Below are 14,520 nucleotides of genomic sequence, written 5' to 3'. Positions count from 1 at the left end.
TTATTACTTTAACATTGGTAACACTGATTAATATCGAGTATCAGCGGAAGCTGATCAGTAGACTTGATCATCTCGGGGCGATCAGGTAAAAAACTGGTCAAGTCTGGTCACCAACAATCAGCTGATGTGATGTGTTTGTAAAAGGAATGGGTCATAATAACAAAACCTTTCCGTGTTTGCCATGCCATGTGGGAATGTGTAACATTGCTTAAAAAAAAATGCTAAAAAAGTTATTTTTGATCATAAAGAAGCAGCTCTGACCAATTGCTCTGGCAAATGTCATTACTTTGTCTATCACTGTCACTGCTGTTCAAATAAAGCTATGTGAAATATTATTGTATCCCATATCTGAAAAGAAGTTAGTAACAGCTGGTAGGTTGTCTTGAGCTCCTCCTGTCAGTGTTTCTGATCTGCAATGGAACACAGTAGCAGCCACACTGATTGATTCTAGGCCCGGCAGACCTTTTTGCTGGCAGAGATTAAAACCCCCTATATATATATAAAAAAAAAAAAACACCCAGCACGCCCCTGCGGGCGGTTTATCCTTCAAGCTCGGGTCCTCTACCAGAGGCCTGGGAGCTTGAGGGTCCTGCGCAGTATCTTAGCTGTTCCCAGGACTGCGCTCTTCTGGACAGAGATCTCCGATGTTGTTCCCGGGATCTGCTGGAGCCACTCGCCTAGCTTGGGAGTCACCGCACCTAGTGCTCCGATTACCACGGGGACCACAGTTACCTTCACCCTCCACATCCTCTCGAGCTCTTCTCTGAGCCCTTGGTATTTCTCCAGCTTCTCGTGTTCCTTCTTCCTGATATTGCTGTCATTCGGAACCGCTACATCGATCACTACAGCCGTCTTCTTCTGTTTGTCTACCACCACTATGTCCGGTTGGTTAGCTACCACCATTTTGTCCGTCTGTATCTGGAAGTCCCACAGGATCTTAGCTCGGTCATTCTCCATCACCCTTGGGGGCGTCTCCCATTTTGACCTCGGGACTTCCAGGTTATACTCGGCACAGATGTTCCTGTACACTATGCCGGCCACTTGGTTATGGCGTTCCATGTATGCCTTGCCTGCTAGCATCTTGCACCCTGCTGTTATGTGCTGGATTGTCTCTGGGGCATCTTTACACAGCCTGCACCTGGGGTCTTGCCTGGTGTGATAGACCCCAGCCTCTATGGATCTTGTACTCAGAGCTTGTTCTTGTGCTGCCATGATTAGTGCCTCTGTGCTGTCTTTCAGTCCAGCTTTGTCCAGCCACTGGTAGGATTTCTGGATATCAGCCACCTCCTCTATCTGCCGGTGGTACATACCGTGCAGGGGCCTGTCCTTCCATGATGGTTCCTCGCCTTCCTCCTCTTTCTTGGGTTTCTGCTGCCTGAGGTATTCACTGAGCACACTGTCAGTTGGGGCCATCTTCGTGATGTATTCGTGGATGTTTCTTGTCTCATCCTGGACTGTGGTGCTGACACTCACCAGTCCCCGGCCTCCTTCCTTCCGCTTAGCGTACAACCTCAGGGTGCTGGACTTGGGGTGAAACCCTCCATGCATGGTAAGGAGCTTTCTTGTCTTGATGTCAGTGGCTTCTATCTCCTCCTTTGGCCAGCCTATTACCCCAGCAGGGTACCTGATCACGGGCAGGGCGTAGGTGTTGATTGCCCGGATCTTGTTCTTACCGTTCAGCTGACTCCTCAGGACTTGCCTGACCCTCTGCAGGTACTTGGTGGTTGCAGCTTTCCTAGCGGCCTCTTCATGGTTCCCATTCGCCTGCGGGATCCCCAGGTACTTGTAACTGTCCTCTATGTCTGCAATGTTGCCTTCTGGTAGTTCAATCCCCTCAGTTCTGACTACCTTCCCTCTCTTTGTTACCATCCGACTACACTTCTCCAGCCCGAATGACATTCCAATGTCATTGCTGTATAGCCTGGTAGTGTGTATCAGTGAATCGATGTCTCGTTCACTCTTGGCATACAGCTTGATGTCATCCATGTACAGGAGGTGGCTGACAACCGCTCCGTTCCGTAGTCGGTATCCGTAGCCAGTCTTGTTAATGATCTCACTGAGGGGGTTCAGGCCTATGCAGAACAGCAGTGGGGACAGAGCATCTCCTTGGTAGATCCCGCACTTGATGGTGACTTGTGCTATGGGCTTGGAGTTGGCCTCTAGTGTTGTGTGCCACATTCCCATTGAGTTCCTGATGAAGGCTCTTAGGGTCCTGTTGATCTTGTACAATTCTAGGCATTCCAGTATCCAGCTGTGGGCCATTGAGTCATAGGCCTTCTTGTAATCAATCCAGGCAGTGCACAGGTTGGTCAGCCTGGTCTTGCAGTCTCGGCTGACTGTTCTGTCTACCAGTAGCTGGTGTTTTGCGCCTCTGGTATTCTTGCCAATCCCTTTCTGTGCCCCGCTCATGTATTGAGCCATGTGCCTGTTCATCTTAGCCGATATGATGCCTGACAGGAGCTTCCATGTAGTACTGAGGCAGGTTATTGGTCGGTAGTTGGATGGGACCGGTCCCTTCTTGGGGTCCTTGGGGATCAGGACCGTCCGACCTTCGGTTAGCCATTCCGGGTGTCTCTCGTTAACTAGCAGCTGGTTCATTTGTGCTGCCAGACGCTCGTGGAGTGCAGTCAGCTTCTTCAGCCAGTAGGCGTGAACCATGTCGGGCCCTGGTGCTGTCCAACTCTTCATACTGGAGACCCTTTCTTGGATATCTGCCACTGTGATGGTTACTGGACCCTGTTCAGGGAGGTCGCTATGGTCTGCCCTCAGATCCACTAGCCACTGAGCATTGCCGTTATGGGTTGCGTCCTTCTCCCATATGCTCTTCCAGTATTGCTCCGTCTCCAGCCTTGGTGGTGCTGTTCTGTTATTGTTCCCTTGCCACTGAGAGTATACCTTTGCTTTCTCTGGTGTACCTCCTCAAGCGGCTGGCCAAGGCTGTGAGTCGTTGCTTGGCAGTTTCCAAGGCCTCAGGTATGGACAGCTTGCTGTATTTCTTATGCACCTTCTTTGTCGCGCCTTTCTGCAACTCCGTTAGTTGGCTAACCTCCCTCCGTGCTACTTTGATCTTGCCCTCTAGCCTCCTTCTCCATGGAGGGTACTGCCCCTTGTGGCTGTTCAACTTGTAGCCAAGCATCTCACTGATCACTGCTGCCGTAGTGTAGATCAGCTTGTTAGTGTCGGTAATCGTGGTTGTAGGTATCATCCGTAGTGCTGCATTAACATCATCTAGCAGACCTTCTGAGGGTACTTCACGTAATCTTGGTAACCGGCTAGGGGGGGTCCAGGTTTCAAGCTATAGCGTAGTGGTTAGACTACACGCCTTTGGAGCAGAAGATCGCAAGTTCGATTCCTGCCTGGGGCGTCTGTATCCAGTAAGGGTCCTAAGGCTAGACCCCCTATGCTAAAGTGAGCCTACCGCAGACATGAGCGAGACAGATAAATATGAAGGCATGCCGGCTCGGACGTCGCCCGGATCAACAAGGTCCGCGTCAGGTGTTGAGGAACCAGGGCACCCTGACGACAAGTGGGCTACTGGAACAAGAAGGCATCGGTGGGCAAGAGACGAAAACAGGGCGTTGTTGGAATGCTACTACGCAAGTAACCCTGGCGGAAGGGGTTACATGAATAGGATGAGGGACCTATGGATTCTTCGATACCCAACATCCACAATGACGGCGAAACAACTAGTAGCTCAGTGTTCCAACATTCGAAAGAAGGGACTGCTCTCACAGCTAGAGATTGACGAGGTACAACATAAATGCTACGGCAAGGAGGAGTCAGGACGCCAGGTCAGGGGGGAGATATCATCACCCCCACCCGAGATTGGGTACATAGCCCCAAGTGCGATAGGAGAAGGATCGTTGAGTGCGAGAGGAACTGACCTGAAAGATAGGATATATATATATATATATATATATATATATATATATATATGTGTATATATATATATGTGTATATATATGTATATATATGTATATAAAAATAAATAAATGATTTTTGAAGCACAAAAGACTGACACTCCACGTTCAATCAAGAAATTATTCATGATGATTTTTTTTCTGACCCAGTTAAAAATAAAAAATTATTTATTTATATATGTATTTTTGGGGTTAATGAGCCCTTGTTTTATCCATTGTTGTGCATCATAGCCCAGAAAGAACTGTTTCTGCACTGTCTGCAAACATAGTCACCACATATGTAGGAGGTAAAAACTATGATCTTCCGAAAACTTAGATGGCCGTTATAACGCCAGATGGGCAGTCATGTACATCTGAGGTGACACAAGGGGAAATGGGTGGCTTCCAAGAACACAAGAGATGGCATTGTGCTGAAAACATTTTCGCAAACAAACTGTACAAATGATTATTTTTAGACCCAGGAAATAAATGCTTATCTCCTCAGAGTCGAAGGAGAGATGTAACTAGATTGAAATGCTAAGCTGGAGCAGCTGTGTGCAATCTGATGGGCTTTGACTTTAGAGGAGAAGAGCTGGTTGCCGCACACTGAGTCTCAGGGTTATATTTTTACAGTGTCAAACTGGTGAATCTGCCCGTGTCACAGTTTAGCATTTCTAAATGCTTCTTCCTTAAATATTACAGATTTCGTTTTTACAAACAATTCTGTCAAAATTGCCAGTTAGAGTACTAGTGATGCTGCTATGGAAGCAGCCGTTACCCGTGAATATAGTTATAAACAACTAGTGTGGTTGATTATTGGTACAAGAAAATGAGAAGTAAAAGGGGGGGGGAAAGGGAAGAATCTCATTGTTGCAAACCTGATAAAAAGCTGAAGTAGCTGCTTCATTTCACCTTCAAAGAATCTTCAAAGTTTCGTTTGGATTGTTTTGAGTTCATTTGTATTTGGCAATTCTCCATAGTTCTGTTCCAGTTTAAAGAAGTTGTACACAAACTAAGCAACCTAGTGCTGTGAAATAGGTCTGCAGCTGTATTTTAATCACATTATTAAGACCATGATAACAAGAGACCGTATCAGATCATGAGTATGTCATCTTTAGAGCCACTCCAAACCCTTTAACTTACTCGGTAATATCACTTTGTAAAACAGAGTTAAGATCAAATTCAGTGTTTTCACATGGGATTGTCGAATTTAAGAGTTGAAAAGGTGTGGAAAGCTACTCAAGCTGTTAGCTTTCTTAACAGCTTGTCACACCACACATTAAGAAAAACATTTATCTGTTCCTTTGTGCTGGAATTAAAAGAATGAAGTTTAGTCTCTTGGGTTAATATATGACTTCTCTTGCCAACATTTTCTGACGTAAGCGAGGACTGCTGTCAAATAAAGGAACACAGGGAAGTTGTTTTTTTTTTTTTTTTGACGGCTCAACTAGTATTTGCTTTCGAGACTGGCTTTTTGGCCATACTGATGTAATAAAAAAAGTGGTTACTTTTTACTGTGCACACTTATATAGATTAATAACATGTCTTCAATTTATGACTAAGATTTGTACCACGGAAAAATAAGCCAAATGCCTTTCTATTCAGTAACAGTGTTTTGTTTAAAAATGTATTTAATAACCATGACATCTGTTCCAGAGGACTTGTTTTGATCAGATTAAACTTTGCGATCCTGAAACCTACTGCTATGTTATTTTTAGAGAGAAGAGGCTTTCTCCTTGTTCAGTCTAATTGCACTGTTATGATTTTTAACATGCTAACTGAGGCCTGTAGAGGCAGAGATGTAGCTCTTGGGGTTTTGCAGTTTTTACTTTGCTGGGATGTTTATTCTTGGAAAGATTTAATGTTTCATACTTGCAAATAGTAGAATGATAGACAAACGGCCGCCCCTCCCCAAGCCTGGTTCTGCCAGAGGTTTCTTCCTGTTAAAAGGGAGTTTTTCCTTCCCACTGTCACCAAAGTGCTTGCTCATAGGGGGTCATATGTTGGGTTTTTCTCTGTATGTATTATTGTAGGTTCTACCTTACAATAAAAAGTGCCTTGAGGCGACTGTTGTTGTGATTTGGCCCTGTATAAATAAAATTGAATTGAATAGAACCCATCTCAGATTGATGAGCATGTGCTTCTTGAAGGTCATTGCTGATATCTTTCCTAGTTGCCATTGTGTTAGCACACACCTGAATGCTCCAGACTTGCAGACTGTCAAAACTTCTTGTTTTTTACTTCTCAGTCGTAAAAGGCTGATGAGGTATTGTCACGCTGCCGGGCAGGTGGGCAGACAACATGGACACCCAAGTTTGTGAATGCGATAACTAGAGAATGAAGTCACATGTTTCAAATTGATACCATAAGCGCATCTACTAAAAATCTTTGAAAACTTTGAATCTCAGTGACCTTGACCCCAGAAAATCTAGTCAATTTGGTAACGACTGTTTTTTTTAGAAATGCTCACGCTTACTGATGATCAGTTAATGAAGTGTGTTTGATTAGCAGCATAGAGCTGCCTGCCACTTACTTACTGCTTTTAATTCCTGTGGAAGCAGTAAGGGTGGACTTGGTTATTCACCCTTCTTTGGCATTTTGTCTTAATTTTTATGGTGTAATATGTCATGTGTCATTGTTCATATGAAGTTGTATTTACTTCATTTTAAGACCTGCTTGGGACTAGATGATTTTTTTTAAATTATGTTGTGTTAAGTAAACTTAAGTGAAAGAGGGTCTACTTTCTTTTTACCATGACTGTTTTACTTTTGCACCCTTAGTTCCTATTTTAAAGTCTTTCCTGTTCTACTCTTTTACCCCTCTGACACCTTTCTGACCCCATTTTCCACTACTCCTTAGTTTTTCGTGGCCTCTGAGCATGAGGCCACAGTGTATGAACTAACCTCTTTTAATTAAAGAGATTAGCATTGAAACAACATAGTTTCACTTGTGTCAGCTGCTTCCTAATCCCTTACATCGCTTAGTAGAATTCCTGTACTGAACAGCGATTCCAACTACACATGCTTGTTTCTGTCCTTTGTGATAACCAGTGTAAATTAGGTGATGACAGTTTTGATAGGCGTTTCTAACATTCATCCTGGATAAGAGCTCTCCTCCTCTCCTCACTTACACACCTGTTCTGGCCTGCTTTGTGTGCCACCACGCTGGATCATCACAGAGCTCCACATTGTAGTTTTTCCATTTTGTCTGTTTGTTTGGATGCACCTGTCTTTGTGCTCTCTATTCCCTGTTGACGCACCAAAATGCATTTACTTACATGCCTCAGTTACTTAATTATTCACCATCTCTCTTTTGCTATCCCACATCCTCCCCCATCTGAGCTTTTTTTTGTTTTTGTATTCCTTAATTCTAGTTTCTTGGGATTACACTGAAAATAGTGCTTGTTTTATATGCCCTACGGTCTATAACGTCTGCCTGCTTCCCCCCCATCAGCCTGTACAAACAGTACTAAGTACTAAGCTACTGTAGTTCTGGTCTGTCTGATAGCTTATGAGAATGGCGATTGTGTGAACTGCGTGTGAGCCGCTGAGAAACAGAACGCTGTGTTTCTTGGGATGCTGATTTTTACTGTGTAAACTACATACAGATGATGCATCAGGATTGGTGTTTAGTCAGTTTGCTCCCTGTTGATTTCCTCTGTTTGAATGCATGAATGTTTAGGTTTTGGGCATGTTATGCAGTTTTAATGGGCCTTACACAGCAAGCACTTTTGAACTTTAAAACCATGCTCTTTACTTAGTGTTTAAGTAATTATGTATAAAAATCTAAAGATGATTGTATGAGATAATTTGAATGCAGCTCTTGGTCAGGACAAATGCACTTACATAAAGAAAACTAAAATATTGCCTTGATACTTAAATCTGTAATGCTAGTTTTCAAGTCAATATTCTTGGACCTTCTTAGAGTATCTTAGAATCATTCACAGTTCAGAATACGGAGCGTCATAGTACAAGATTTGAACTCCCTTCTTGCTCCTTTTAACCAAGTGATTTCAGATTGATTGCCCTTCATGAATATAAGCCTGTTTGAAATTTGCCATTGTTAACATGAGTAACAGTTCATGCACACACACTGGGTTAAAAACACATCCAACAGTAGAACAAGACAACATGAAAATTTTGTTTGTTTTATACCCAGCCAGAACACATCAGAAATTAATCAAGCATAACATTCAAACACTAAAACGTTTTCTTTTCTGCTGAGGAATGGAAGTAAATAACTACATTTTTCATCATAACCCAAAACAATAAACAATGTCAACAATAATATGTTCTATTTTTTAAAAAAAATATTGTAAAATTATTATAAAACAGTAAATCTGAAGATTCCTGGATATCAACATTTTGATGATTACCAGTACTGTGGCAGCTGTGGCATAAACCTTACACTGAGTGGTCGTCTGCCACATCTAATGGGTTATTTTTGTGAATGAATGTATCATATTAAACTTTGTCTTTCAAATATATCTACTTTGTAATGCACCGTTGCTGTCAGTGTACTGCCTCTTTCTCCCCTCAACAGCTCCTGTTGCTGCTGCTGCTGCAGCTGGATTTGGTCTTCAAGGAGCCTGGCTAGCTCTGACTAATCCTCAGAATGACAGGAAGCAGCACTGTTGTGTCCAGCTTGTTAGCCTGTAGCCTCCACTGCCATGGTCTGTTCATTCTTTGCTGCAAATACACTTGGGAATTTGATAAAGTTGGGAAAATGGTTTTAGTGAAGTCTGAATGAGATGAAGTGCACTGGCTGGGTTGCACAGTTTTAGTCTGTGTGTGTTACAGAGTGTGTGTGTGGATGTCATCAGCCTTATGTCAGCAAAGAATGAGTTTGTTTACTTATGTGTCCTTGCTCCTTTTTTTTTTTTTTCTCTCGTAACTAAAATGCTACAACTGCCCCAGAGTTGTCACTTGTTGTGAGTCAAGAATCTAAAAGTTCAGGTCATGTTATGCTCGGTACTTGTACTCAGTTTGTGTTCTGTCATTCTTCTGCAACTACAACATTGCTTCTGTTTCTATGAGCTAGGGGTGGGCGGTATAAACGGTATACGGTAGAAACTATATGAATTTGGCCAATGGTAGAGATATGGACTATACCGCTCTTAAGCGATAGCACATGTTGATGGCGTCATCAAGCTGCGCCTGTTTTGGTCGAAAGCATTGCAGCGGCTACAAGCAATATCATCTGCAAACTAGAAAAATTTGCATTTCCTGCGAAAATGCTGTGTGGATACCTTAACGCTGAAGCTGTCTGCTGAAAAGCTGAAAAAGATGAAAAGTTGCAAAAAGTTGTATGGTGGTGGAAAAAAAAAAAAAAAATTCACCCTAAGCAGGATTCGAACCTGGCCCTCCTGGTCTCAAGGCGGCTACTCATCTCACTGAGCCAAACTCATTCTCACAAAGAAGAGGTGGACAGACTGACCATTCCGCTGAAATGAGCAGAAGCTGCTGAGAATTGTGCTGATAAGAGGCGAAAAGGATGAAAATTTTGCAGAAAAGAGGTGAATCGGCAGAATTTCTGCAGAAAAGAGGTAAAGAAGCAGAAAGTTGCGCTGAAAAGAGATGAATCAGCAGAATTTCTGCTCAAAAGAGGTTTTTTCTGAAAACAGCTGAGATTTGTGGTAATAACAGGTGAAAAGGCTGAAAATTTTGCAGAAGAGGTGAATAAGCAGAATTTGGGCTGAAAAGAGGTGAAAATTCTGCTGAAAAGAGTTCAATCAGCAGAATTTCTGCTGAAAAGTGTTCTGCAGAACTCTTTTCAGAATTCTGCTGAAAAGATGTTTTTGCTGAAAATAGCTGAAAAAGCTGGGATTTGTGCTGAAAAGGGGTGAAAAAACTGAAAATTTTGCTGAAAAGGGGTGAAAAAGCTGAAATTGAGTTAAAAAAGTTTAACTGTTAACTGAAAGAAATGTTGCCATAAGCGGGATTTGAACCCGGGCCTCCCAGTCTGAGAACGGATGCTCATCTCACTGAGCTAAAACACAGGTCAACCCGGCAAGGAAAATCAGTGAGGCCACTGATGATATGGCAGAAATGGGCAAAAAATATTGCAAAAAAAATTCAATATCTCAAAAAGTATAGAAGTTATGAGCACCAAAAGTCATAGCCGGCATTAGCAGAAATAGCAGAATTTTTTAAAGTTTGAATGGCCAAAATCGGATAAAAACTGTGGGAGTAGTTAAGTGCCAAAAAACGTACGGAAGCAACTAGTAAATAGTGGAATAAAGAATAAAGAGAAACAGGAACTCAATAGTGTGGAAGCCCTTTTAGGGCATCCACACAATTATGCCGGGCAACAGTAATAGCGAAGAGACAGAGGATGGTTTGGAATATGAGGAAAGCCAAAAACTGCGCTTCCTTCACTTCCATACCATTGATTCATTAATGAATGAATTCTGCTCTATTCCAATGTTGTTGCAGTATATTAATGACTAACCTCATATTGTGGATGGATTATCTCAGTTGTTCTCCTGACTGAACTTTGGTCTGTTTATAGCATCCTACCGTGTGATTGCATTTGTCCCGAACCATCAGGAATCCTCACATTAACTTTTATCGAGTGGAAAAAAGTTAGCGTTCATCCTCCAGCTTCACTGTGTTTATGTTATGCTAACATAGCTGTGTTGCTAGCGATCACGGAGCACATCATTATATACCAGCTAGCCCAACTTCAGCAACCCTAAAAAAAGTCACTGCTGTTTAGTTTTCTGTCTTCATTTATGTTGGAAGTGATAGCAGAGCTGTACATTTTAATTTTTTCAGAAGTCTCTCAGTCAGAACATGGTATATCATGTTTAGGTGGAAGCTAGCGAGCTAACTTCTAATAGACTTGTAGTCAAGACCGCCTGGACAAAGTCGAGACGAGACCGAGACAAAAAAAGTCTTTAAACTGCAGCCAGATGCTGCTTTGTTGTTTGGTGTCAGGCATATTTATGTGTTTTTGCGATGCACTTGCACAGCCCTCCTCACCGCTGTCTACTGTCTCACTCACTTACTGAGAGGACAGACGCACGCTCCACTTGACTGTCGCGTCTCTCACCCTCTCGGTTTTTCACATAATGATATTATCCTATATCCTCGCATGTGAAGTGGACTGAGTTTTGGACCCAGGTTACTCCACGAGGCTCCTGACTATGGTAGCCGTCAGTCCATCAAGTGGTGCAGCTTTGTAGCTTACCAAAGTCATACTAAAACATTTTTGACAGATTTTTGAGCACCGTGTACCACATAAAAGCACCACCAGAATTCATACATAAGGTGCACCGGACTATAAGGTGCGCTTTATAGTGCGGAAAATATGGTATACAGAAGAAAATAATATATAGCATTACCGCACATGCTTCAAATTATACAGCGATATGGATTTTAGGCCATATCGCCCAGCCCTACTCTGAGCATTATTTTCACAGCTTTCTTTTCTTAGTTTCCATGGCATTTTTGTTCTTTCTCAAAAAATCAATTCAATTCAATTTTATTTATATAGCGCCAAATCACAACAAAAGTCGCCTCAAGGCGCTTTATATTGTACAGTAGATAGCACAATAATAAATACAGAGAAAAACCCAACAATCATATGACCCCCTATGAGCAAGCACTTTGGCGACAGTGGGAAGGAAAAACTCCCTTTTAACAGGAAGAAACCTCCGGCAGAACCAGGCTCAGGGAGGGGCGGCCATCTGTTGCGACCGGTTGGGGTGAAAGAAGGAAAACAGGATGAAAGACATGCTCTGGAAGAGAGACAGAGATTAATAACAGATATGATTCGATGCAGAGAGGTCTATTAACACATAGTGAGTGAGAAAGGTGACTGGAAAGGAAAAACTCAATGCATCATGGGAATCCCCGGCAGCCTACGTCTATTGCAGCATAACTAAGGGAGGATTCAGGCTCACCTGGTCCAGCCCTAACTATATGCTTTAGCAAAAAGGAAAGTTTTTAAGCCTAATCTTGAAAGTAGAGATAGTGTCTGTCTCCCGAATCCAAACTGGAAGCTGGTTCCACAGAAGAGGGGCCTGAAAACTGAAGGCTCTGCCTCCCATTCTACTTTTAAATACTCTAGGAACAACAAGTAAGCCTGCAGTGCGAGAGCAAAGTGCTCTAATAGGGTGATATGGTACTACAAGGTCATTAAGATAAGATGGGGCCTGATTATTTAAGACCTTGTATGTGAGGAGCAGGATTTTGAATTCAATTCTGGATTTAACAGGAAGCCAATGAAGGGAAGCCAAAACAGGAGAAATATGCTCTCTCTTTCTAGTCCCTGTCAGTACTCTTGCTGCAGCATTTTGGATCAGCTGAAGGCTTTTCAGCGAGTTTTTAGGACATCCTGATAATAATGAATTACAGTAGTCCAGCCTGGAAGTAATAAATGCATGAACTAGTTTTTCAGCGTCACTCTGAGACAGGATATTTCTAATTTTAGAGATGTTGCGCAAATGGAAGAAAGCAGTCTTACATATTTGTTTAATATGTGCGCTGAAGGACATGTCCTGGTCAAAAATGACTCCAAGGTTCCTCACAGCATTACTGGAGGCCAAGGTAATGCCATCCAGAGTAAGAATCTGCTTAGATACCATATTTCTAAGATTTTCAGGGCCAAGTACAATAACCTCAGTTTTATCTGAATTAAGAAGCAGAAAGTTAGCGGCCATCCAGGTGTTTATGTCTTTAAGACATTCCTGCAGTTTAACTAATTGGTCTGTGATACCTGGCTTCATGGCTAGATAGAGCTGCGTGTCATCTGCATAGCAGTGAAAATTTATGCTATGTCTTCTAATGATGCTGCCTAAGGGAAGCATGTATAATGTAAATAGAATTGGTCCTAGCACTGAACCCTGTGGAACACCATAATTGACCTTAGTGTGTGAAGAGGACTCTCCATTTACTTGAACAAATTGGAGTCTATTAGATAGATATGATACAAACTACTGCAGTGCAGTACCTGTAATACCTACAGCATGTTCTAATCGCTCTAATAGGATATTATGGTCAACAGTATCGAACGCAGCACTGAGGTCTAGCAGGACAAGCACAGACATGAGTCCACTGTCAGAGGCCATAAGAAGATCATTTGTAACCTTCACTAAAGCTGTTTCTGTGCTGTGATGAGCTCTGAAACCTGACTGAAACGCTTCAAATAAGCCATTCCTCTGCAGATGATCAGTTAGCTGTTTGACAACTACTCTTTCAAGGATTTTTGATATGAAAGGAAGGTTGGAGATTGACCTATAATTAGCTAAGACAGCTGGGTCTAGAGATGGCTTTTTAAGTAAAGGTTTAACTACAGCCATCTTGAAGGCCTGTGGTACATAGCCAATTATTAGAGATAGGTTGATCATATTTAAGATCGAAGAATTAATTAATGGCAGGACTTCTTTGAGCAGTTTTGTAGGAATGGGGTCTAAAAGACACGTTGATGGTTTGGAGGAATTAATTATTGAAGTTAACTCAGAAAGATCAATTGGAGAAAAAGAGTCTAACTTAACATCGATGGTACTAAAAGTAGCTGTAGATAATATTACATCTGTGGGATGATTATTGGTAATTTTTTCTCTAATGATAAAAATCTTATTTGTGAAGAAGTTCATGAAGTCATTACTAGTTAACATTAAAGGGATTGTTGGCTCAGTAGAGCTCTGACTTTTTGTCAGCCTGGCTACAGTGCTGAAGAGAAACCTGGGGTTGTTCTTATTTTCTTCAATCAGTGACGAATAGTAAGATGTTCTGGCTTTGCGGAGGGCTTTCTTATAAAGCAGCAAACTATTTCTCCAGGCTAAATGATGATCCTCTAAATTTGTGACACGCCATTGCCTCTCCAGCTTACGAGTTATCTGCTTTAGTTTGAGAATTATACCACGGAGTCAGGTACTTCGGATTTGAGGCCTTAGTTTTCACAGGAGCTACAGTATCCAGAGTCGTACGTAGTGAGGAGGTAAAATTATTAACAAGATAATCGACCTCTGTTGGAGTAGCGTTCAGATAGCTGCTCTGCTCTATGTTGGTACAGGGCATTGAAGATGATAACAGTGGGTGGATTATATTCTTAAACTTAGTTACAGCACTTTCAGAAAGACATCTACTTTGATAAAGTCTACTCTCCACTGCTGTGTAATCAGTTATTGTAAATGTAAATGTTATCAGGAAATGATCAGACAGCAGAGGGTTTTCAGGAAACACTGTTAAATGTTCGGTTTCTATGCCATATGTTAAAACAAGATCTAGAGTGTGATTAAAGTGGTGGGTGGGTTCTTTTACATGTTGAGAGAAGCCAATTGAGTCTAATAACAGATTAAATGCGATGTTGATGCTGTCATTTTTAGCATCTACATGGATGTTAAAACCCACAATAATTATTTTATCTGAGCTGAGCACTAAATCAGATAAAAAGTCTGAGAAATCAGAGAGAAACTCTGTGTAAGGCCCAGGTGGACGATAGATAATAACAAGTAAGACTGGTTTCTGAGTTTTACAGCTGGGGCGGACGAGGCTAAGCATCAGGCTTTCAAAAGAAGTAAAAGTCTGTCTTGGTCTTTCGTTAATTAATAGGCTGGTGTGAAAAATTGCTGCCACACCTCCCCCTCGGCCTGTGCTTCGAGATTTCTGGTAGT

The 14,520-nt window shown here is 42.2% G+C and overlaps 2 protein-coding genes across 6 annotated transcripts in view; one reads left to right on the top strand and one right to left on the bottom strand.

Moving 5' to 3' along the window:
- Positions 1–14,520, bottom strand: part of ano10a (anoctamin 10a) — an 85,642-nt gene that overhangs the window by 826 nt on the left and 70,296 nt on the right. The gene's annotated exons all lie outside the window — the stretch shown is intronic.
- Positions 1–14,520, top strand: part of snrka (SNF related kinase a) — a 70,406-nt gene that overhangs the window by 24,651 nt on the left and 31,235 nt on the right. The window lies entirely within an intron of this gene.

The sequence above is a fragment of the Oreochromis niloticus genome, linkage group LG11, assembly GCF_001858045.2.
Source record: "Oreochromis niloticus isolate F11D_XX linkage group LG11, O_niloticus_UMD_NMBU, whole genome shotgun sequence".
NCBI classification, from domain to species: Eukaryota; Metazoa; Chordata; class Actinopteri; order Cichliformes; family Cichlidae; genus Oreochromis; species Oreochromis niloticus.
This window is presented reverse-complemented; position numbering and strand designations above follow the sequence as displayed.